This window comes from Triticum aestivum, chromosome 1A (genome assembly GCF_018294505.1).
Source record: "Triticum aestivum cultivar Chinese Spring chromosome 1A, IWGSC CS RefSeq v2.1, whole genome shotgun sequence".
Classification (NCBI taxonomy): domain Eukaryota; kingdom Viridiplantae; phylum Streptophyta; class Magnoliopsida; order Poales; family Poaceae; genus Triticum; species Triticum aestivum.
In genome coordinates, this window is record NC_057794.1 from 416,374,846 (window position 1) to 416,397,357 (window position 22,512).

General features: G+C 44.6%; 2 long non-coding RNA genes across 2 annotated transcripts; both read right to left on the reverse strand.

Annotated features, from left to right (window-relative positions):
• Window positions 1-471: 471 nt before the first annotated feature.
• On the reverse strand, window positions 472-1,158 carry LOC123140977 (uncharacterized). The gene is made up of 2 exons (XR_006470126.1): window positions 869-1,158; window positions 472-744 (listed from the first exon to the last, which is right to left on the reverse strand). It is a non-coding gene; the product is annotated as an uncharacterized lncRNA (long non-coding RNA).
• A 14,416-nt stretch (window positions 1,159-15,574) lies between these two features.
• LOC123053614 (uncharacterized) lies at window positions 15,575-18,064 on the reverse strand. Its single transcript, XR_006425708.1, has 2 exons — window positions 17,695-18,064; window positions 15,575-17,482 (listed from the first exon to the last, which is right to left on the reverse strand). It is a non-coding gene; the product is annotated as an uncharacterized lncRNA (long non-coding RNA).
• Between the last annotated feature and the right edge of the window lie 4,448 nt (window positions 18,065-22,512).

A 22,512-nucleotide genomic window follows, 5' to 3' on the forward strand; every position in this document is an offset into this window, starting at 1 on the left:
GGTAGTTGTGTATTAAAATAAAATTGTAGTATGGAGTACCAATATAAAATTGGAGTATGGAGTATTAATATAATTGGAGTATGTATATGGAGCATTAATATAAAATTTGAGTATGTAGTATGGAGTATTAACATAAATTGGAGTATGTAGTATGTGGTATGGAGTATTAATGTAAAATTGGAGTATGAAGTATATCAACATAAAATTGGAGTATGGAGTACTAACAATTTTAAAATGAATTAGCTTTCACAAAAAGATAGTCTTTAGTATGTAGTATAAAGTTTGTTCTTTAAGTACATGGAGTATATACATGTACTATTAGTTGTAGTATATTCACAATTTTAGTAAGAATTATGCGTCTTTTTTTGAACGGGTATATTATTTTTCTTCAGCAACGAAATGATCATGTATGCTTTTATTTGAACCAAAATATTGAGTGTGTTGAATATTTGTTCTTTCTGGAAGAGAGTATGAAGTTTATATACTTTTTTTCTGGAAGTAGCAAGGGTTACATCTCGTTGAGACATTCAATATAAAAGTAGGCATTCTGTACATATGTGATCCATCATTGAGCTAGCAACCATTGATCGATGGATGTGTTCTACACCAGCTCAGCTTGTTCAAATTCGCTTCGCAGTTGTAGGTGATAGTCAAGCACTCAGAGGACAATCGGACGGGTTCCCCAATAGCGGGCTATAGGATCTGGCTCTATACTGCATGAGCGCGATATCGTCCGACCTGGTTCTGCAGTATGCAAGGCAAGAAAATTAGCGGCCGGGCATACCAAAGCTTGTGTATGAATGCATTTTGAAGAGTGGCATAAAGACGTATGTGCATCAGCATGCCTGTGTTAAAGATGTTTCCATACCGTGGCCACTGCATCAACGCATGCATGTGTGCTATGGTGCATTCGGATGCATCACCGCGTCTGCGTGTGGCTGCTGTGGCTGTGTGTCCCGGTGTAACTTTACACCGGCAGATTTCCATTGAGACCGTCACCCCATCTAGGGAAATCAGTGCGGTCAGATGCTTCTGATCCACCGTGGCCGCACGGCAATAATTCCTATAAGATCCATGGACAGAGAAAAGCAATTAATTCTAAATTACCTACAATCCCGATCATGTACAAACTAATTGGTGAGTGAGTACCTGGACAAATCTGCCGAGCGCTCATGGTCATCATTTTGGCGGCGGCCGCGCGGCCATGTGACTAACTAGGCCGCCATATGACTAACTAATTTATACGCGCCTTGTCGTTCAACTAACCAGAGGATATTATCCAAAAAACGAGGATAATGAATGAAAATAGCAAAGGGTTTGTTAAAAGCTATCGGGTTTAGGCTAGCTCTACCTGTTTAGAAAAGCACACATCTTAAAGAATCATGTGGTGGAAAAAGTGGAGGTAACTACCCCTAGGTGGTAGAATCTATTTTCCATATATATATATAGGATGCGTCTATTATGATAACACCCTTAAGACCTTATTATGATAACACTAGGAAGCTTATTCTGATAACACCTCTCCGACAAAACAAAATGCGCGCAGACCCACTCCCCCGCCCCGCAACCCACCAACCTCTCCCGACCCGCACAGCTTCCCTCCCGCTCTCGCATCCCGTGCCCACCTCCCACCTTCTTCCTCCCCAGCCATCGCCCCTCCTACCACCTTCTTCCGCGTGCCGGCGCCCCACCGAAGGAGCCCGGCTGCCGGCCGACCTATCAAACAAGCCGCTACCCTACCCGATGCCCCGCCCCGAGCACCCCCACCCCACCTCCTGATCTGGCTATCGGAGATCCGCCACCTCCAGCACTAGCTCCGACGCCGCCCTCCTGCGGCGCGCTCCCTTCCTTCGGCTCTGTCCAGCCACATCCTACCTCCCATCCTCTTCTCCTCCCCCGCCCCCACCTGAGTCGCCCTACCACCAGCTATTGGGGAACGTAGTAGAAATTCAAAATTTTCTACGCATCACCAAGATCAATCTATGGAGAAGTCTAGCAACGAGGGAAGGAGAGTGCATCTACATACCCTTGTAGATCGCTAAGCGGAAGCGTTCAAGTGAACGGGGTTGATGGAGTCGTACTCATCGTGACCCAAATCACCGATGATCCTAGTGCCGAACGGACGGCACCTCCGTGTTCAACACACGTACAGCCCGGTGACGTCTCCTACGCCTTGATCCAGCAAGGGGAGAAGGAGAGGTTGGGGAAGACTCCATCCAGCAGCAGCACGACGACGTGGTGGTGGTGGAGGAGCGGGGGACTCCAGCAGGGCTTCGCCAAGCACTACGAGAGACGAGGAGGGAGAGGGGTAGGGCTACGCCAACAGGGAGAGCAAATCATGTGTCTTGGGCAGCCCAAACCTCAAGTATATATAGGGGGAGGGGAGGGGCTGCGCCCCCACCTAGGGTTCCCTCCCTAGGGGTGGCGGCAGCCCCCAGATCCCATCTGGGTGGCGGCCACAAGGGGGAGAGGGGGAGGCGCACCTGGGGTGGGCCTTAGGGCCCATCTGCCCTAGGGTTTGCCCCTTTCCCCTCTTGGAGGCGCCTTGGGCCTTGGTGGGAGGCGCCCCAGCCCACCTAGGGGCTGGTCCCTTCCCACCATTGGTCCATGTAAGCCTCCGGGGCTGGTGGCCCCACCTGGTGGACCCCTCGGACCCCTCCGGTGGTCCCGGTACACTATCGGTGATGCCCGGAACACTTCCGATGGCCAAAACCATACTTCCTATATATCAATCTTTACCTCCGGACCACTCCGGAACTCCTCGTGACGTCCGGGATCTCATCCGGGACTCCGAACAACATTCGGTAACCGCGTGCATACTTTCCCTATAACCTTGGCGTCATCGAACCTTAAGCGTGTAGACCCTACGAGTTCGTGAGTCATGCAGACATGGCCGAGACAACTCTCCGGTCAATAACCAACAGCGGGATCTAGATACCCATGTTGGCTCCCACATGCTCCACGATGATCTCATCGGATGAACCACGATGTCAAGGACTTAATCAATCCCGTATACAATTCTCTTTGTCTAGAGGTACGATACTTGCCCGAGATTCGATCATCGGTATCCCGATACCTTGTTCAATCTAGTTACCGGCAAGTCTCTTTACTCGTTCCGTAACACATCATCCCATGATCAACTCCTTGATCACATTGTGCACATTATGATGATGTCCTACCGAGTGGGCCCAGAGATACCTCTCCGTTTACACGGAGTGACAAATCCCAGTCTCGATTCGTGCCAACCCAACAGACACTTTCGGAGATACCTGTAGTGTACCTTTATAGCCACCCAGTTACGTTGTGACGTTTGGCACACCCAAAGCACTCCTACGGTATCCGGGAGTTGCACAATCTCATGGTCTAAGGAAATGATACTTGACATTAGAAAAGCTTTAGCATACGAACTACATGATCTTGTGCTAGGCTTAGGATTGGGTCTTGTCCATCACATCATTCTCCTAATGATGTGATCCCATTATCAACGACATCCAATGTCCATGGTCAGGAAACCGTAACCACCTATTGATCAACGAGCTAGTCAACTAGAGGCTTACTAGGGACATGGTGTTGTCTATGTATCCACACATGTACCTGAGTTTCCTATCAATACAATTCTAGCATGGATAATAAACGATTATCATGAACAAGGAAATATAATAATAATCAATTTATTATTGCCTCTACGGCATATTTCCAACAGTCTCCCACTTGCACTAGAGTCAATAATCCAATTCACATCGATATGTGATTAACACTCAAGGTCACATCCCCATGTGACTAACACCCAAAGAGTTCTGGGTTTGATCATGTTATGCTTGTGAGAGAGGTTTCAGTCAACGGGTCTGCAACATTCAGATCCATATGTACTTCGCAAATTTCTATGTCATCTTGTAGATGCAACTACTATGCTACATTTGGAGCCATTTCAAATAACTGTTCTACTTGGAGCTATTCTAAATTGTTGCTCCATTATACGTATCCGGTATCTCTACTCAGAGCTATCCGGATAGGTGTTAAGCTTGCATCGACGTAACTCTTTACGTCGAACTCTTTATCACCTCCATAACCGAGAAACATATCCTTATTCCTCTAAGGATAATTTAGACTGCTATCTGGTGATCTACTCCTAGATCACCTTTGTACCCTCTTGCCAGATATGTGGCAAGGCACACATCAGGTGCGGTACTCAGCATGGCATACCGTATAGAGCCTATGACAAAAGCATAGGAGACGACCTTCGTCCTTCCTCTTTCTTCTGCCGTGGTCGAGCTTTAAGTCTTAACTTCATACCTTACAACTCAGGCAAGAACTCCTTCTTTGACTGATCCATCTTGAACACCTTCAAGATCATGTCAAGGTATGTGCTCATTTGAAAGTACCATTAAGCGTTTTGATCTATCCTTATAGATCTTGATGCTCAATGTTCAAGTAGCTTAATCCAGGCTTTCCATTGAAAAACACTTTCCAAATAACACTATATGCTTTCCAGAAATTCTACGTCATTTATGATCAACAATATGTCAACAACATATATTCATCAGAAATTCTATAGTGCTCCCACTCACTTCTTTGTAAATACAAGTTTCTCATAAACTTTGTATACACCCAAAATATTTGATCATCTCATCAAAGCATACATTCCAACTCCGAGATGCTTACTCCAGTCCTTAGAAGGATTGCTGGAGCTTTGCATACTTATTAGCATCTTTCAGGATTGACAAAACCTTCCGATTGTATCACCTACAATCTTTCCTCAAGAAAATCGTCGAGGAAACAATGTTTTGACATCCTATCTGCAAGATTTCATAAATAATGCAGTAATCGCTAATATAATTCCAACAGACTCTTAGCATCGCTACGAGTGAGAAAGTCTCATCGTAGTCAACTCCTTGAACTTGTCAGAAAACATCTTAACGATAAGTCGAGCTTTCTTAATGGTGATACTTACCATCATTGTCCGTCTTCCTTTTAAAATCCATATGTACCTAACAGCCTTACGACCATCAAGTAGTTCTTCCAAAGTCTACACTTTGTTTTCATATATGGATCCTCTCTCGGATTATATGGCCTCGAGCCATTTTGGAATCCAGACCCACCATCGCTTCTCCATAGCTCGTAGGTTCATTGTTGTCTAGCAACATGACTTCCAAGACAGGATTACGTACCACTCTGAAGTAGTACGCATCCTTGTCATCCCACGAGGTTTGGTAGTGACTTGATCTGAAGTTTCATGATCACTATCATAAGCTTCCACTTCAATTGGTGTAGATGCCACAGGAACAACTCCCTGTGCCCTGCCACACACTAGTTGAAGAGACGGTTCAATAATCTCATCAAGTCTCCACCATCCTCCCACTCAATTCTTTCGAGAGAAAGTTTTCCTCGAGAAAGGACCTGATTCTAGAAAAAATCCCTTATTGCTTTCAGATCTGAGACAGGAGGTATACCCAACTGTTTTGGGTGTCCTATGAAGATGCATTTATCCGCTTTGGGTTCGAGCTTATCAGCCTGAAACTTTTTCACATAAGCGTCGCAGCCCCAAACTTTTAAGAAATGACAGCTTAGGTTTCTCTAAACCATAGTTCATACGGTGTCATCTCATCGGAATTACGTGGTGCCCTATTTAAAGTGAATGTGGTTGTCTCTAATGCCTAACCCATAAACTATCATGGTAATTCGATAAGAGACATCATGGTATGCATCATATCCAATAGGGTGCAGTTATGATGTTCGGACACACCATCACACTATGGTGTTCCAGGCTGTATTAGTTGTGAAACAATTTCCACAATGTCTTAATTCTGTGCCAAACTCGTAATTCAGATATTCATCTCTATGATCATATCATAGATATTTTATCCTCTTGTCACGATGATCTTTCAACTTCACCCTGAAATTACTTGAACCTTTCAATAATTCAGACTCGTGATTCATCAAGTAAATGTACTCAACATCTACTCAAATCATCTGTGAAGTAAGAACATAACGATATCCACTACACGCCTCAGCACTCATTGGACTGCACACATCAAAATGTATTACTTCCAACAAGTTGCTTTCTAGTTCCATTTTACTGAAAACGAGGCTTTCAGTCATCTTGCCCATGTGGTATGATTTGCATGTATCAAGTGATTCAAAATCAAGTGAGTCCAAACGGTCCATTTGCATGGAGTTTCTTCATGCATATACACCAATAGACATGGTTCGCATGTCTCAAACTTTTCAAAACGAGTGAGCCCAAAGATCCATCAACATGGAGCTTCTTCATGCGTTTTATACCGATATGACTTACGTGGCAGTGCCACAAGTAGGTGGTACTATCATTACTATCTTATATCTTTTGGCATGAACATGTGTATCACTATGATCGAGATTCAACAAACCATTCATTTTAGGTGCAAGACCATTGAAGGTATTATTCAAATAAACAGAGTAACCATTATTCTCCTTGAATGAATAACCGTATTGCGATAGACATAATCTAATCATGTCTATGCTCAACGCAAACACCAATCTCGATGGTAGAGGGAGCATGCGATGCTTGATCACATCAAGCTTGGAAAAACTTCCAACACATATTGCCAGCTCACCTTTAGCTAGTCTTTGTTTACTCCGCAGCCTTTTATTTCGAGTTTACTAACATTTAGCAACCGAACTGGTATCTAATACCATGGTGCTACTAGGAGTACTAGTAAAGTACACATTAACACAATGTATATCCAATATACTTCTATCGACCTTGCCAGCCTTCTCATCTACCAAGTATCTAGGGTAATTCTGCACCAGTGGCTGTTCCCCTTATTATAGAAGCACTTAGTCTCGGGTTTGGGTTCAACCTTGGGTTTCTTCACTAGAGCAGCAGCTGATTTGCCGTTTCATGAAGTATCCCTTCTTGCCCTTGCCCTCCTTGAAACTAGTGGTTTCACTAACCATCAACAATTGATGCTCCTTCTTGATTTCTACTTTTGTGGTGTCAAACATCGCGAATATCTCAAGGATCATCATATATGTCCCTGATATATCATAGTTCATCATGAAGCTCTAGCAGCTTAGTGGTAATGACTTCGGAGAAACATCACTATCTCATCTGGAAGATCAACTCCCACTCGATTCAAATGATTGTTGTACTCAGACAATCTGAGCACAAGCTCAACAATTGAGCTTTTCTCCCTTAGTTTGCAGTCTAAGAAAATCATCGGAGGTCTTATACCTCTTGACGTGGGCACGAGCCTGAAATCCCAATTTCAGCCCTCGAAACATCTCATATGTTTCGCGACGTTTCAAAACGTCTTCGGTGCCTCAACTCTAAACCGTTTAACTGAACTATCACGTAGTTATCAAAATGTGTATGTCAGATGTTCGCAACATCCACAGACGACGTTCGAGGTTCAGCACACTGAGCGGTGCATTAAGGACATAAGCCTTCTATGAAGCAATGAGGACAATCCTCAGTTTACGGACCTAGTCCGCATAATTGCTACTATCAACTTTCAACTAAATTTTCTCTAGGAACATATCTAAACAGTAGAACTAAAGCGCGAGCCACGACATAATTTGCGAAGACCTTTTGACTATGTTCAGGATAATTAAGTTCATCTTATGAACTCCCACTCAGATAGACATCCCTCTAGTCATCTAAGTGATTACATGATCCGAGTCAACTAGGCCATGTCCGATCATCACGTGAGACGGACTAGTCATCATCGGTGAACATCTTCATGTTGATCGTATCTACCATACGACTCATGCTCGACCTTTCGGTCCTCCGTGTTCCGAGGCCATGTCTGTACATGCTAGGCTCGTCAAGTCAACCTAAGTGTTTCGCATGTGTCCCGAGGACATGTCTGTACATGCTAGGCTCGTCAATGCCCGTTGTATTCGAACGTTAGAATCTATCACACCCGATCATCACGTGGTGCTTCGAAACAACGAACCTTCGCAACGGTGCACAGTTAGGGGGAACACTTTCTTGAAATTTTAATGAGGGATCATCTTATTTACTACCGTCATTCTAAGCAAATAAGATGCAAAAACATGATAAACATCACATGCAATCAAAAAGTGACATGATATGGCCAATATCATTTTGCTCCTTTTGATCTCCATCTTCGGGGCTCCATGATCATCGTTGTCACCGGCATGACACCTGATGTCCATCATCATGATCTCCATCATCGTGTCTTCATGAAGTTGTCTCGCCAACTATTACTTCTACTACTACAGCTAACGGTTAGCAATAAAGTAAAGTAATTACATGACGTTTATATTGACATGCAGGTCATAAATAAATTAAGACAACTCCTATGGCTCCTGCCAGTTGTCATACTCATCGACATGCAAGTCGTCATTCCTATTACAAGAACATGATCATCTCATACATCACATATATCATTCATCACATCCTTTGGCCATATCACATCACAAAACACTTGCTGCAAAAACAAGTTAGACGTCCTCTAATTGTTGTTGCAAGTTTTTACGTGGATGCTATAGGTTTCTAGCAAGAACATTTCTTAGCTACGCCAAAACCACAACGTGAATTTCCAATTTCTATTTACCCTTCATAAGGACCCTGTTCATCGAATCCGATCCGACTAAAGTGGGAGAGACAGACACCCACCAGCCACCTTATGCAACTAGTGCATGTCAGTCGGTGGAACCGGTCTCACGTAAGCGTACGTGTAAGGTTGGTCCGGGCCGCTTCATCCCACGATGCCGCCGAATCAAGATAAGACTAGTAACGGCAAGATAATTGACAATATCGATGCCCACAACTACTTTGTGTTCTACTCGTGCATAGTAACTATGCATAGACCTAGCTCATGATGCCGTTGTTGGGGAACGTAGCAGAAATTCAAAATTTTCTACGCATCACCAAGATCAATCTATGGAGAAGTCTAGCAACGAGGGAAGGAGAGTGCATCTACATACCCTTGTATATCGCTAAGCGGAAGCGTTCAAGTGAACGAGGTTGATGGAGTCGTACTCATCGTGATCCAAATCACCGATGATCCTAGTGCCGAACGGACGGCACCTCCGTGTTCAACACACATACAGCCTGGTGACGTCTCCTACGCCTTGATCCAGCAAGGGGAGAAGGAGAGGTTGGGGAACACTCCATCCAGCAGCAGCACGACGGCGTGGTGGTGGTGGAGGAGCGCGGGACTCCAGCAGGGCTTCGCCAAGCACTACGAGAGACGAGGAGGGAGAGGGGTAGGGCTGCGCCAACAGGGAGAGCAAATCATGTGTCTTGGGCAGCCCAAACCTCAAGTATATATAGGGGGAGGGGAGGGGCTGTGCCCCCACCTAGGGTTCCCTCCCTAGGGGTGGCGACAGCCCCCAGATCCCATCTGGGTGGCGGCAGCCCCCAGATCCCATCTGGGTGGCGGCCACAAGGGGGAGAGGGGGAGGCGCACCTGGGGTGGGCCTTAGGGCCCATCTGCCCTAGGGTTTGCCCCTTTCCCCTCTTGGAGGCGCCTTGGGCCTTGGTGGGAGGCGCCCCAGCCCACCTAGGGGCTGGTCCCTTCCCACCATTGTCCCATGTAGGCCTCCGGGGCTGGTGTCCCCACCTGGTGGACCCCTCGGACCCCTCCGGTGGTCCCGGTACACTACCGGTGATGCCCGGAACACTTCAGGTGGCCAAAACCATACTTCCTATATATCAATATTTACCTCTGGACCATTCCGGAACTCCTCGTGACGTCCGGGATCTCATCCAGGACTCCGAACAACATTCGGTAACCGCGTGCATACTTTCCCTATAACCCTAGCGTCATCGAACCTTAAGTGTGTAGACCCTACGGGTTTGTGAGTCATGCAGACATGGCCGAGACAACTCTCCGGTCAATAACCAACAGCGGGATCTGGATACCCATGTTGGCTCCCACATGCTCCACGATGATCTCATCGGATGAACCATGATGTCAAGGACTTAATCAATCCCGTATACAATTCCCTTTGTCTAGCGGTACGATACTTGCCCGAGATTCGATCGTCGGTATCCCGATACCTTGTTCAATCTCTTTACCAGCAAGTCTCTTTACTCGTTCCGTAACACATCATCCCGTGATCAACTCCTTGATCACATTGTGCACATTATGATGATGTCCTACCGAGTGGGCCCAGAGATACCTCTCCGTTTACACAAAGTGACAAATCCCAGTCTCGATTCGTGCCAACCCAACAGACACTTTCGGAGATACCTGTAGTGTACCTTTATAGCCACCCAGTTACGTTGTGACGTTTGGCACACCCAAAGCACTCCTACGGTATCTGGGAGTTGCACAATCTCATGGTCTAAGGAAATGATACTTGACATTAGAAAAGCTTTAGCATACGAACTACATGATCTTGTGCTAGGCTTAGGATTGGGTCTTGGCCATCACATCATTCTCCTAATGATGTGATCCCGTTATCAATGACATCCAATGTCCATGGTCAGGAAACCGTAACCATCTATTGATCAACGAGCTAGTCAACTAGAGGCTTACTAAGGACATGGTGTTGTCTATGTATCCACACATGTATCTGAGTTTCCTATCAATACAATTCTAGCATCGATAATAAACGATTATCATGAACAAGGAAATATAATAATAACCAATTTATTATTGCCTCTAGGGCATATTTCCAACACCAGCCGCCCTTGATTTGGCGAGATGGAAAGCCAACGCGCGCCACATGCCCCCCCGATCCCTCTTCAACTCCGGCGCGGGTCCAAGAGCCCTAGCCGCCACCCGATGGAGATGGAAGTGGCCTCCCCCAATGCACCCCTGCCTGGGGGCTTGTTGCGCCGCCGCTGGATGTCTCTTCTAGTGGATCTCCGCGTCCTGGTCGACCTACCTTCCTGGTGCAGTCCATGCCCCGCATCGCCCCACCAGCATCCGGCATCTTCTACCGCCGGCGCCCTACACCAGTCGTCCCCCTCCCCACCTTCTTCCACCTCAAGACGCGGGTTCCGGCCGGCAAAACATGCCCCTACGCGGCCACGACCAGCCCCAGCCGCGATGACGGCATGCTAGGAGCTGGATCGCGACGGGGCGGCGGCCGTCCATGCCGTGGCGACGCGGGGCTGTGCTCGTCCTGGAGATCAACCCGGCAGGTGGCGCCGGCCAAACCTCCCTGTAGCCCGGTCGTGCTCGTCGATGCATCTCACTTCGTCCGTACGGGTGGTTTTTTTGTTCAAACTGCAGCTCACTTCCCCTTCCCTGCAGCCCGGCGACCGCACCCGTGCAGTCGCGCCCCTTTCCAGCGAGCACACCGCACGGTGCTGTTGAGCGTGGCGTGCAGTGCAGCTCGACCTAGCGTGCAGTATAAGGCCCTCACCTGCAGCTTTTTCCTACACTTGTTTGCGCGCGGCGGGAGACAAGTGCACTGCACTACGGTGGCCGGCGACATACTTATTTTTTTAGTAGTTCATCTTTGCTGTATGTTTTAATTTCATCATGTTGTGGTTCCCTTGTGGCATCCTATAGTATGGATTGCAGGCGCATGCAGTTTTTTAAATGTAGAGAAGCTCGGTCCATGCAGTTCACGGCGAGGTAGGCCATTAGGGGAAGTAATCCGTAGTACTCTTGCACCTGAAAACATAACAATATGGGATGTGATACAGATGGCAGAAAACTACACACACAAACATGCACCATCCATCCAAAATGTACTTCAAAACATGCAAAAAAATGCAGTGCACTTTGGTCTGAAAAAAGTCCACCACAAAAGACTTTTCAGTACACACATCTTAAAATAAAAATGCATTTGAAATATCATGCAAATGCAGTGCGCTTTGGTCTTGAAAAAAGTCCATTACGAAGGACTTTTCACACAATCCATTTAAAATAAAAAATGCATTTACAAACATTGTAGCTCGCTTCCCCGTCCACTGAAGCTCACTAGCTCTCACCATACAGCTTGGATGCATTTATAGAAAAAGTTGAAAAAGGGTAAAAAGTGATATGATTCAACGTTTCACTTTCCCTCTTGATGTGGTTCACTTGGCCTCATCTCTGCGGTCCACTCTCATTCATAAAAAAGAACTCATTCATAAAAATAAAAAATAAAAAAGAGTACAATAACTATGCAACTCGCTTGCCCGTCCGATGCAGTGCGGTTTTCATTCTGAAGCACTGCGGTTGGACGTGTGATGTTGTTCATCCCGTAATGCAAAAAAAATGTTACGAAAGCACAAAAAGTAATGCGGTTCACTTCTTGATAGTGTTGTGGTTCATTTACACCCGATGTGAAGTGAACTCTACTTTCTCATCCTTAAAAAATTACGTTTGAATAAAATAAACCATGCAGTTCTCTAACACGTCTGATGCAGTGCGGTTTTTCGTCCGATGCAGTGTGGTTTTCAGTCGGATGAAGTACCCACGTCGATTTGGGTGTTGCGAAAAACGGAGTGTCCGCATTTCGGTAAATTTAAAACTACTCCTAAATCGTAAGGAATTATAGAGAGTGTTCTACATGAATGAGTTGCGTCTTATCAATATCTTTCCAATGGCATATCATTGGAATCGTTTCGACAACCGGTTTGTAAAAATTTCACGAAAAACGACCGCTGCCTCTCGTCGTCCGCCGCACGATTTCCAAAATTAACTTAAAACTGTAAGGAATCTCAAAACCATTTCTATATATGAAAGTTGCGCCTTGTCCATAGCTTTCCAACGACGTATTGCACGCCTCGTTTCGACAAACGGTTCAAAAACTAGAGCGAAAACAGTACAAAAAATTGCAAAATTTTCAAAAAACAGAATTCCGCGATTTAGTAAATTTGAAACCGCTCTTAAACTGTAACGAATTGGAGAAAACAATAGTTATGAAAAAGATGCGCCTCGATGATATCTATCCAACAGTGTATCATTTGCCTCATTCCGACAAGCAGTTTAGGTAAATTCATGAAAAAACGCTCGCTGCCACTCTTTGTGGGCCGCACCGTTTTTGAAACTTCTCTTAAACCGCGGGGAATCTCGAAAAGTGTTCAACATGGCGGAGTTGCACCTAATCCGTAGCTTTCCAAGGGTATATTACACGCCTCATTCCGATAAACGGTTAAAAAATTAGAGCGAAAACAGTACCAAAAAACACTACGCGCAGTTTTTTCCGACGCGAAGTTCAGTAGTCTCTGTAATGCAGTGCTTTTGCTAAAGAAAGTGTAGTGCCCTCGCATTGAGCATGCAGTGCGGAAGTGTTATCAGAATAAATATTCTGATAATATTATCAGAATAGACGGGTGAGGAATTCTTATTCCTCACCCCAGCCATCTTCCATGGACATAAGAAAGAGGTAAAATTACAGCCTGCAAAATGGAACCGAGAAATGCAACAAACAAAAGGTTTAGATGTAAATTTACCTGACGCACAGTAGGCAAAAGGCTACGGTAGGACCTGTAACAAAGCCTTGCGAGGTAATTTTACCTCACGCGAAAAAATACATGGATCGTGGGAGGGCTCTACATTCTCCGCTTCATCTCTACCAGGTCACCTCCACTACCCGGACCGGCTCCTCGTGCAGCCATAGCGGTTCTTCTTCTGTGGATGCCAGCGGAGCAGGTTAGTCTGTCCCTACGGCGGTGTGCCGGCTCCGGTGGCTGGGTATAAGGGGAGGAGGTCGTCCCACCAGCGGGATATACAGTCTAACAGAAGCAGCGGCGCCAAGTCTTACTTCGATCTCGACGCTCTCCATGATCTCAACTATTGTATTGTCTCCTAGGCTCACCTCCCTGATTGAATCTGGATCCAGAGATTTCACCGGCGTTTTTGAGTAGTCATGTTCTAGTTATCACCGGCCTCCTCTTCAAGTTGGTCAGGACCTCCTAGTTCATGGTAAGTTGTGGCTGGCTCCATCAAACGTGGCTGCTTCCACCCCCCTTGTGACATCCCTACCTATTTTTTATAAACTGAAGCTTGTTTGTGTATTCAGATTTCAGAGTGCATCCGATTTTTTTGTGAGCTTGGCATATAAACAGTGGTGCTAAGTTGTGATGGGGTAATTACTTTTCAAGGAATCACTTGTCCCTGTTGTAATGAGAGCAGAACGAAGTGACCATGTTATGTGAAATAAGAATGCTTGTGTTAAGGCTGACCATTCAACTGGTTATGTTGTGGGAGTATGTCTGAACATTCAACTGGTTTTGTTTTGTTGTTGTTTAGAAGTTTTCATATAATGTCTGAAGGCTTAAGTGATTCCCAGTTCATACAATGACCTTGCTCTTGCTGTATTTCAATTTTGTGTCGTAATCAGGTTTTGAGTTCTCTTGATTTAATAGAGAACCAGATCAATATTTTCTAAGTAAAGTTGAAGCTTTATTGCAACCAAATTGCATCAGGAAACCGTTACAATGATTTGACACAACACTTTCTATAGGCTCCGACACATGCAAGGTCCAAATATAACCAGACCCTCAAACTCTAATCTCAAAAAAGAAAATCCTTAGTTTACAAGGTGTCACAGTGTTGCAGTTGGACATGACAGGCAACTCTTGTCCAACATGTTCTTAAAATGCTAACTTCAGATGTTCGCTCTGACAAATTATTGATGCAGAGAAATAATGATCTTCTGTCAGTTTTGCATGTTAACAACTCTTGCTTGTTAATATCTATCAATTTGCTGTGTGAGAATTACAATTTTGCACATTTCCCAAATGTATTCTCTTGACACGAAGGGCATGGAGAATACATATCAAATTTTCCTTCTCATTGGCATGCAACTTCAGCTATAGGTCTTTTATACATGTCGTCTAGTTTATCGTGAGATCTGCTTCCTTGCTTTGTAGGTGGTAACTGAATGAAGTAATTTAGTACAAGCTAATAAATTGCGGGGGGTGCACAGATATAGTCGCTAGGAATGAGCTGCGAGGAAGCAAGTGGAGTGGTGTTGCGGCAATGGCATGATGCTCATATCACTTGCGAGAAATATCACGACCACAACCATGTGAAGCTGCTCGATCTACCGACGCTTGCGTGAAATCAGAAGCCCAACTAAAGCCGTGCTAATGCCAGAAGAAGAGAGAAGAACTCTGAATCTTAATACCATGGATGGACCATGTCATTCAGTTGAACTTTGGTTACTCAGTCTGACAAGATCTAGATACAATCGAAATTTGTAACGGGAAGTCAAAGATTTCACCGTTGTATTATTATTGATGTATAGTAAATACTTTATTGGGTTGCAATGCATTTACCTTGAATTATTCTGTTGATAAAATTGCCTCATGTGAGTGCTTGTCAAATTTCCTTGTAGAAATACCATTGTAAGTTTTTCTTCTAATTAGTGTGTGTTTTCAGCATATTGTGATAGGCTTGTCAGCAAGTGTCTTCTTTAGTGTATCTAAGAAAATCATGTTGCTTTCTTGGTCTTGGATTTATGCTCTGTAGTTTCCTCCAGTGTTGCACACAACAAGTTGTCTACCGGATCATCAAGTTGTGTTTTCTACTCATTAGCGTCTTCTACTTATTAGCTCTAGATCACGCAAAAAAATATTCCTGAGCATTGTTGCCAAGACATAAAAATTACCAGAATGGCACATTACGCCACATAAGAATGACATAACTACATCGGTCTAACAAGGACCAAAGATGATCTGAGTTCACATATAAATCACAGAGACAATAAATTTGTTACACTGCTTGACAAAGTAGCACGTAGAAATTTAGTCTGTAGAGAAAACTAAGTGAGATGGGCAGTGGTTTGGCCATGCCAAACTGCCGACATTTTATTTCTAATTAGATGTTGCCAAATCCACATCGGATGACCCTACAGTTTTTGCTGTATTTCCAGTTAGCCTTTGCAACATCGACGTCTGGATGACCCTACAGTTTCAGCAAGGATTACTGAAAAAGGTTCCAGGGCCTGGAGAACTGTTCCATGTACACATATATTGTAGCTCATCGTGACTTCTCTGTCATGTTTCTTTGTGAGAGATGCATGGGAAAATGTAAGGAAGAAAAGCTGTAAGATGAAAAGAAAAGCATTAGTATGAAAGGTAATCTCCATAATCCATCAACCACATGTTACAAGGAATTAAATAGATATTAGAAGGAACTAAATAAATATTAGATGGAAACAAATAGACGCTTATCCATGGCAGTGGTAAAAAGTTCCCATGGACAAAGAAAGTAATCATATTTCAATAGATAGCTCTGAAAAATTGAAAGAATGGGTTAATGATGAACAAAACCAACCCCCATGATTCCCTAAGCACTTGGCGACATCAATAGATAGCTCCGTAATACACATGAATACTACTTAACTTGAAAGATGATTACTACCGAACTTGATGTTCAAGCAGCTTAATTTGGAGGTGACTAGAAATTTTACACCAACTTCATCTATTGAGCAATCTCTCCAGTGACTTAAACATTATTATCAATGGGCTGTAATACAAATGGCATGACACAAGTACGCGTAAATCTTCCTCCGATCCTGACTGAGATGTACACCAAGGTTGCTGTTCATGTTGCAGGCAGGCGCCAAATGCAGAGTGACCAGAGGGCGATCCGGCCTACCGTGGCAATCTGAAATGGCTAGTATAACTATTTTAGTTAGCGTTCTGAAAATTGTGTGGAAAGACACGACATCTTCTCTATGACTCTCATACAAGCTAAGCTTCACAACAATTTCTCCAACAGTATAGTATGTGTCACCTCAGCAGCTTGGATATCAAATGAGGAAAGAAAGGAAACATCAGGCAATCAAAACAAAAGAATTACACCTCTGCAGCTTCAGAATTTATTAGTATCAATTAAAGAAAGACACTAATCATCATGCCTTCCTTTTGTTATAGATTATATGACCCTTTTATACTATATATATGCTAGCTAGCTTTTGCCGGTCTCAAAAAGAAGCATCAAGCATTCAGGCACTCACATGCATATTTGTCTATAAATTGTGGAGCATTAATGTTTCTGTATCTTTTGATACATATACATGGAGTTTAATTTTCTCTTGTTATCAAATGAGCAGTGAGAAACTAGCAAAGTACAACAACTAATTATATGAGTAAATCATGATCCAACCTAATAGCTACAAATTATAAGTAAGCAGCCCATCATGTTTAATTAAATATACAGGTAGACATGTCATCATGCTTAATTAACCCTACTTAATTTCTTTCTCTCCTATGGCAAGTAGAGAGCCAACACTGGACTAGGGGTTCTCGCCTCAAAAAATGATGCAGCCTCCATCAGAAAGAAAAAAGAGCTAATTATGCACCCTCCAATTAAATTTCACTTTATCTTATTTCCATGAGAAATTAATTGATTAAAAGAGGGGCTAGTCCTGCTCATCCAAAAACAGTGGAGCTCAAAGAAAGGAAGGGACTATTAATCTAAAACAGAGAAGAGACAGAGGTAGCACCCTTGGCTTGATCAAAGAAGATAACCCCTCCTCCTCAGGAGCCTTGTGCTACTTCTCTTCTTCTTTGATAAAAAGCCCATTGCCGTCCAGCTTCTTCTAATCTCCCTCGTCAGCAGTTCCTTTGCAGCTGTGCATCCCATTGACCAGAATCAAGCTAATTAAATTTCTATCAATCTCAGAGCTTAGAAAGCATAAGCGTGCAGGCGTCTAAATAAAGAGACGGAGGAGGAACATTTACAATCCAATTTATAAGCATCAATCTCCAAGAAGGAAGAAATCATGGGAAAACCAGACCAAGGAGAAAAGGAAAAAACTAGGTTAGAGAGAGAGAGAGCAGACCATACGGAGGAGGGCAGTCACCGCCGTCTTCTTGTTGGTGGCGCCTTCTCCAATAGAGCAGGGCTGGATTTGCAGTGGCCGGCGCGGCCGCACCCCAAATTGTCGTCCCCTCCGCCCCTTCACCACGGGGTCGACAGCCGCCGCCTCTGTCACCTTCTAATCGCCAAGTGTACAGGGGAGAGGAGGACAGGGCGACAAAAATCTCTGCCGAGCATCACGCCGTCGAGCCCCACTGCTCACCGCGCCCTCCTAGTTCAAAGTGGAAACCGCTCGCAGGTGAGCACCTAATTAGCGAAGGCATCTACGAGTGGGTTGGCTCCTCCCAGCGTTAAGGTAATCTTACATCGGTAATGATACAATTTTGCATCTGTTGAAACCTGACCTGTACCATGGCTGGGTCGATCGACCGGGGTGAAGAATAAGTAATTCTTCACCCTGGGTTACTAATAGACTTTTTTTATATATATATATATATATATATAATCATCACATATATGTGATGATACTTAATTACTAGGTACAATGCATAAAATTGAAAACGAACAATACTAAAACTAATAATCCCTCCCGGGGCCAGTATTCCGGTAGCCCCTCGCCAGCATCTCCCTGGTGCACGACGTCTTCCCAGTGCGGAGGCAGTACTCCGACTCCTCTGCGTTGCAGCGCTCGACGTACCGATCTGCCTCTTGCTGGCGGACGCGCGCGACCGAACTTGCCATTTCGTTGGGCGCCCACTGAGAGCTTCTCGTCGGTGGCACGCTGGAGCTTATCGGCCCACCTTCACGCAGCGACGAGGCGCCCATCGCCTATGACCTTCCTCGCGAAGTACCCGTCTTCGTACACCTCCTCGGCACGATGACACGCCCGCCCCCAAAGCTCTGCTGCCTCCTTTTTCCAGACGGAATCACGGGCTTCACAGGCCGCCTGGTTGGCTTCCTCCTCCGCCATCTCCTTCTTGAACGCCACTTGCCTGGCTTTCTCAGTCGGTGACAGCGACTTCCACAGACAAAGATTGTACTGTCCCCAAAACCAATCCAAAGTTGGGGGGTCCGGCGCAACCTCGTCAGGCGGCGTTCGAGTGAGCGTCCTCGGGGGCCGGCGACTCCTCGTCGGCGCGTGAGCAGACCGGCAGCGCCATGGCAGAGATTTTAGAGAGAGAGAGAGAGGGCGAGTGAGGGGAGGATGTAGATGAGAATGCAGGCGGGACGACGTGAGCAATTTTGTATTTATTGGCGGCCAGAATCTAGATTGAAGGGGACAATACACATGCCGGTCGCCGGAATTTACGAGTACTGTAGTTTGAATTACACACAATTACCGCAACAAATCCGTGTGTGAACATAATAGCCAACATTCATGTGTGATTAATGATCCCCGCCATTCACGTACCAAACCTCGAGCCGCGAGATATACTGCCAATCTTGTGGGGGGCGGTTGTCTTGCCAGATCTGTACATTTTCTTTTTTGAACACAAGATATTTACATCGTCTGATGATTTTTTAACTCGCACACAAGTACACAAAAATATGATTTTTCAAACCGTTTTTGTTAGGCGTTGCATGTAGATGTGGTTCAAATTTGAATTACGGTCATTAAATGGTTAGAAAATCACTTAAATGTCTTTAAAAGGTCAAATGACCCCTGAAATTTACCAAATTTTCACATGACAGTTATATTAGTGCACGTTAAACGTAGGAAAATATTTGAAGGCCGTAAGAGGAAGCTATCTCCCGTTCGTCATCAAACATGCATTGTTCCCTCTCGGAACCACGAACCTTCTAGCGAGTTGCTCCGGTTTTGTGAGGGTGTGTTTCCAAACGTTCGTCAAACATGCCAATTTCTTTACCACATCATCTTGGTGGCATGACATTACATCAACCAAGGTTTCATGTGTTTCTCATCATTTTTCTATTTTTTGAATTAAAATGCCATGTCACTCCATGCATACGTATGCATGTGTCTGTGTCATGAGACAAATATGTTTGAAAATTCCTTATAATTTACTGCACATGGAATTAACTCGCACACAAGTACACATATATGTTTTCTCAAAATGTTTTGGTTAGGCGTTGCATGTAGATGTAGTTCAAATTTGAATTACGGACATTAAATAGTTAGAAAATCACTTAAATGACTTTAAAAGGTCAAATGACCCCTAGAATTTTCCAAAATTTCACATTACAGTTGTAGTAGTGCATGTTAAACGTTGAAAAAATTTCAAGGCCATAAGAGGAAGCTATCTCCCGTTGATCATCAAACATGCATTGTTCCCTCTCGGAACCATAAACCTTCTAGTGAGTTGCTCCGGTTTGTGAGGGGTGTGTGTCCAAACTTTTGTCAAACATGCCAATTTCTTTACCACATCATCTTGGTGGCATGATAATAAATCAAGCGAGGTTTCATGTTTTTCTGATCATTTTTTAATTTTTTGGAATTAAAATGCCATGGCATGTACTCCATGCATGTGCCCATGCCTTGACACCAATATGTTTGAAAATTCCTTCGAATTTACAGCACACGGAATTAACTCACACACAAGTACACAAAAAAATGATTTTTCAAACTGTTATGGTTAGGCGTTGCATGTAGATGTAGTTCAAATTTTAATTACAGTCATTAAATGGTTAGAAAATCCCTTAAATGTCTTTAAAAGGTCAAATGACCCCTGAAATTTACCAAATTTTCACATGACAGTTGTATTAGTGCATGTTAAACGTAGGACAAAATTTGAAGGCCGTAAGAGGAAGCTATCTCCCATTCGTCGTCAAACATGCATTATTCCCTCTCGAAACACTATAAAAAATACACTTCCATGATGATATGTGTTTGTCACAATAGGTCGCATTTATTTTCGTGCATGTACATCCATGCCAATTTTATGACAGAATCAAGATAGTCATACCTGTGCTGTCGTAGAAGTGTTCCATGACATTATGAAAATTATCATCACGGAAGTGTCCACTTCCATGACAATAAATCGCGCATCACAGAAGTGCTTTCGTCAAGGGTGATCGACACGTGGCATCCACCATAACGGAACAATGGGGATGTTCCATGTGTAAAATCATCATTGGCTGGAGGAAACACGTGTCGGCTCACCGTTGGGAAAGATGTCATCCACTCATTGGACAGAAGGCGCCTATGATACGTCGACACGTGGCACGGCCCAACAAAGGCCCATTCCTATGAAAAGGTCAGCCCGTTTGAATTGGTCAAAAGGTGGCGGGCCGGCCCACGGAAAGCCTGTTAACGACCTGTTCGCATATAGCCCATTTACAGCCCGCTAACCCAGGGCCCGTTACGACCTATCCGAATTAGGCCTAGTAGCGTCATCTGGGCCGTCCAATATGATTCCAGCCCATTTTAAGTTCCGGCCCATGTATGGCCCATGACGTCTTTCGGCCCAGATGAGGCCCTTTGTAACTCTTGGCCCATTAACGGCCCATGGTGAAACTGGCCCGTAATGAACAGTGTATCACTTTATACCCATTAACGACCCATTAATCCATTGGGCCGTTTGCAGCCCATGTTATCTTTCGGCCTTCTCAGGGCCCATTTATTCTTGGGCTCATTTCCAGCATTCGCTTACTTACGGCCCGTTACTGCCATTTTCTGCTTGTGAGCCTAATTCAGCCCATGGTTACAGTCGGCCCGTTTGTGGCCCGTTAATACGTTGGGCCGTTTTCATAGCGTCATCAAATACAGCCTATTAACGCCGGCCCATTATGGTCGGCCCATGAACGAACGACTCCAACTCTAGCCCGTTTACGGCTATAATGCGGTCTGTTTTTGGCCCGTGTTTGGCCAATCGATCATACAGCCCGTCTAAGGCCCATTGATGATACGGCCCGTAGAAGGCCCATTGTTTCTACGGCCCATAGAAGGCCCATTGTTTCTACGGACCGTAGAAGGCCCATTGTTTCTACAGCCCATAGGAAGCCCAGTGTCACTACAGTAAATATGTAGCCCATGGCCTGTTAAAGGCAGGAAACTAATATAGGTTTAGACCTGCTAATGTCCCAAGACGATTATAGGCCCACATTTTGGCCCATATGAGTAACGAGCCGACCTAAAGACTGACAACACCGAGATCCACTGAACCTTCCAGCCTAAATTACAACATAGCGACCAAAGAATAAACCTAGACTATACAACAAAGAAATTACGGCATATTAGGAATCAAAGTTTGCTACCCGGTGATAACAAAGTGCAACATGACCGTGAATTACATACACTGGGCATCAAAGGTCGGCACCATTGCATATAAACGCACCGACAAAAGAATATACAAAACTGAGAGCACTTCAGAAGGCAATAGACCTGGCAAGCTCGAGCCCCACAAGCAGTCGAACAAGCTGATGAGACCTTAGTTGTGTCAACGATAGATGCTTCATCCCTAGCTGTATGGCACCATAGTGCGCAAGGTAGTCCCTGACATCTTCATTACATCTTTGACTTCAAGTCGGAGCTGAGCTGAAGCAAGCCTTTCCGCTTTAAGTTGAGACTGAAGAAGTCGAACTGATTGAGGTAGCGACTGCACAGAGGTTGTCTCACACCTACTGGTGAGTAGCTTCAGCTCACTGTCTTCATCAAGACAGGACCTTGGGGTCATCTCGCTGTCCTCAAGATGGTTTGGCTCACTATCTTTCCTAAAGTTCTGCCTGACATAAGAGATACGACTCTGAAAGAGAAACAAGGAGACACATAACAGGTTTCACAATTATATAAGCAAATAAATGGATCTGTTCTGCATAAGGAACATGTTTTTACAACTACAATTTAAAACTTGTAGTTGTTGCAAACATCCAATCAGATGTA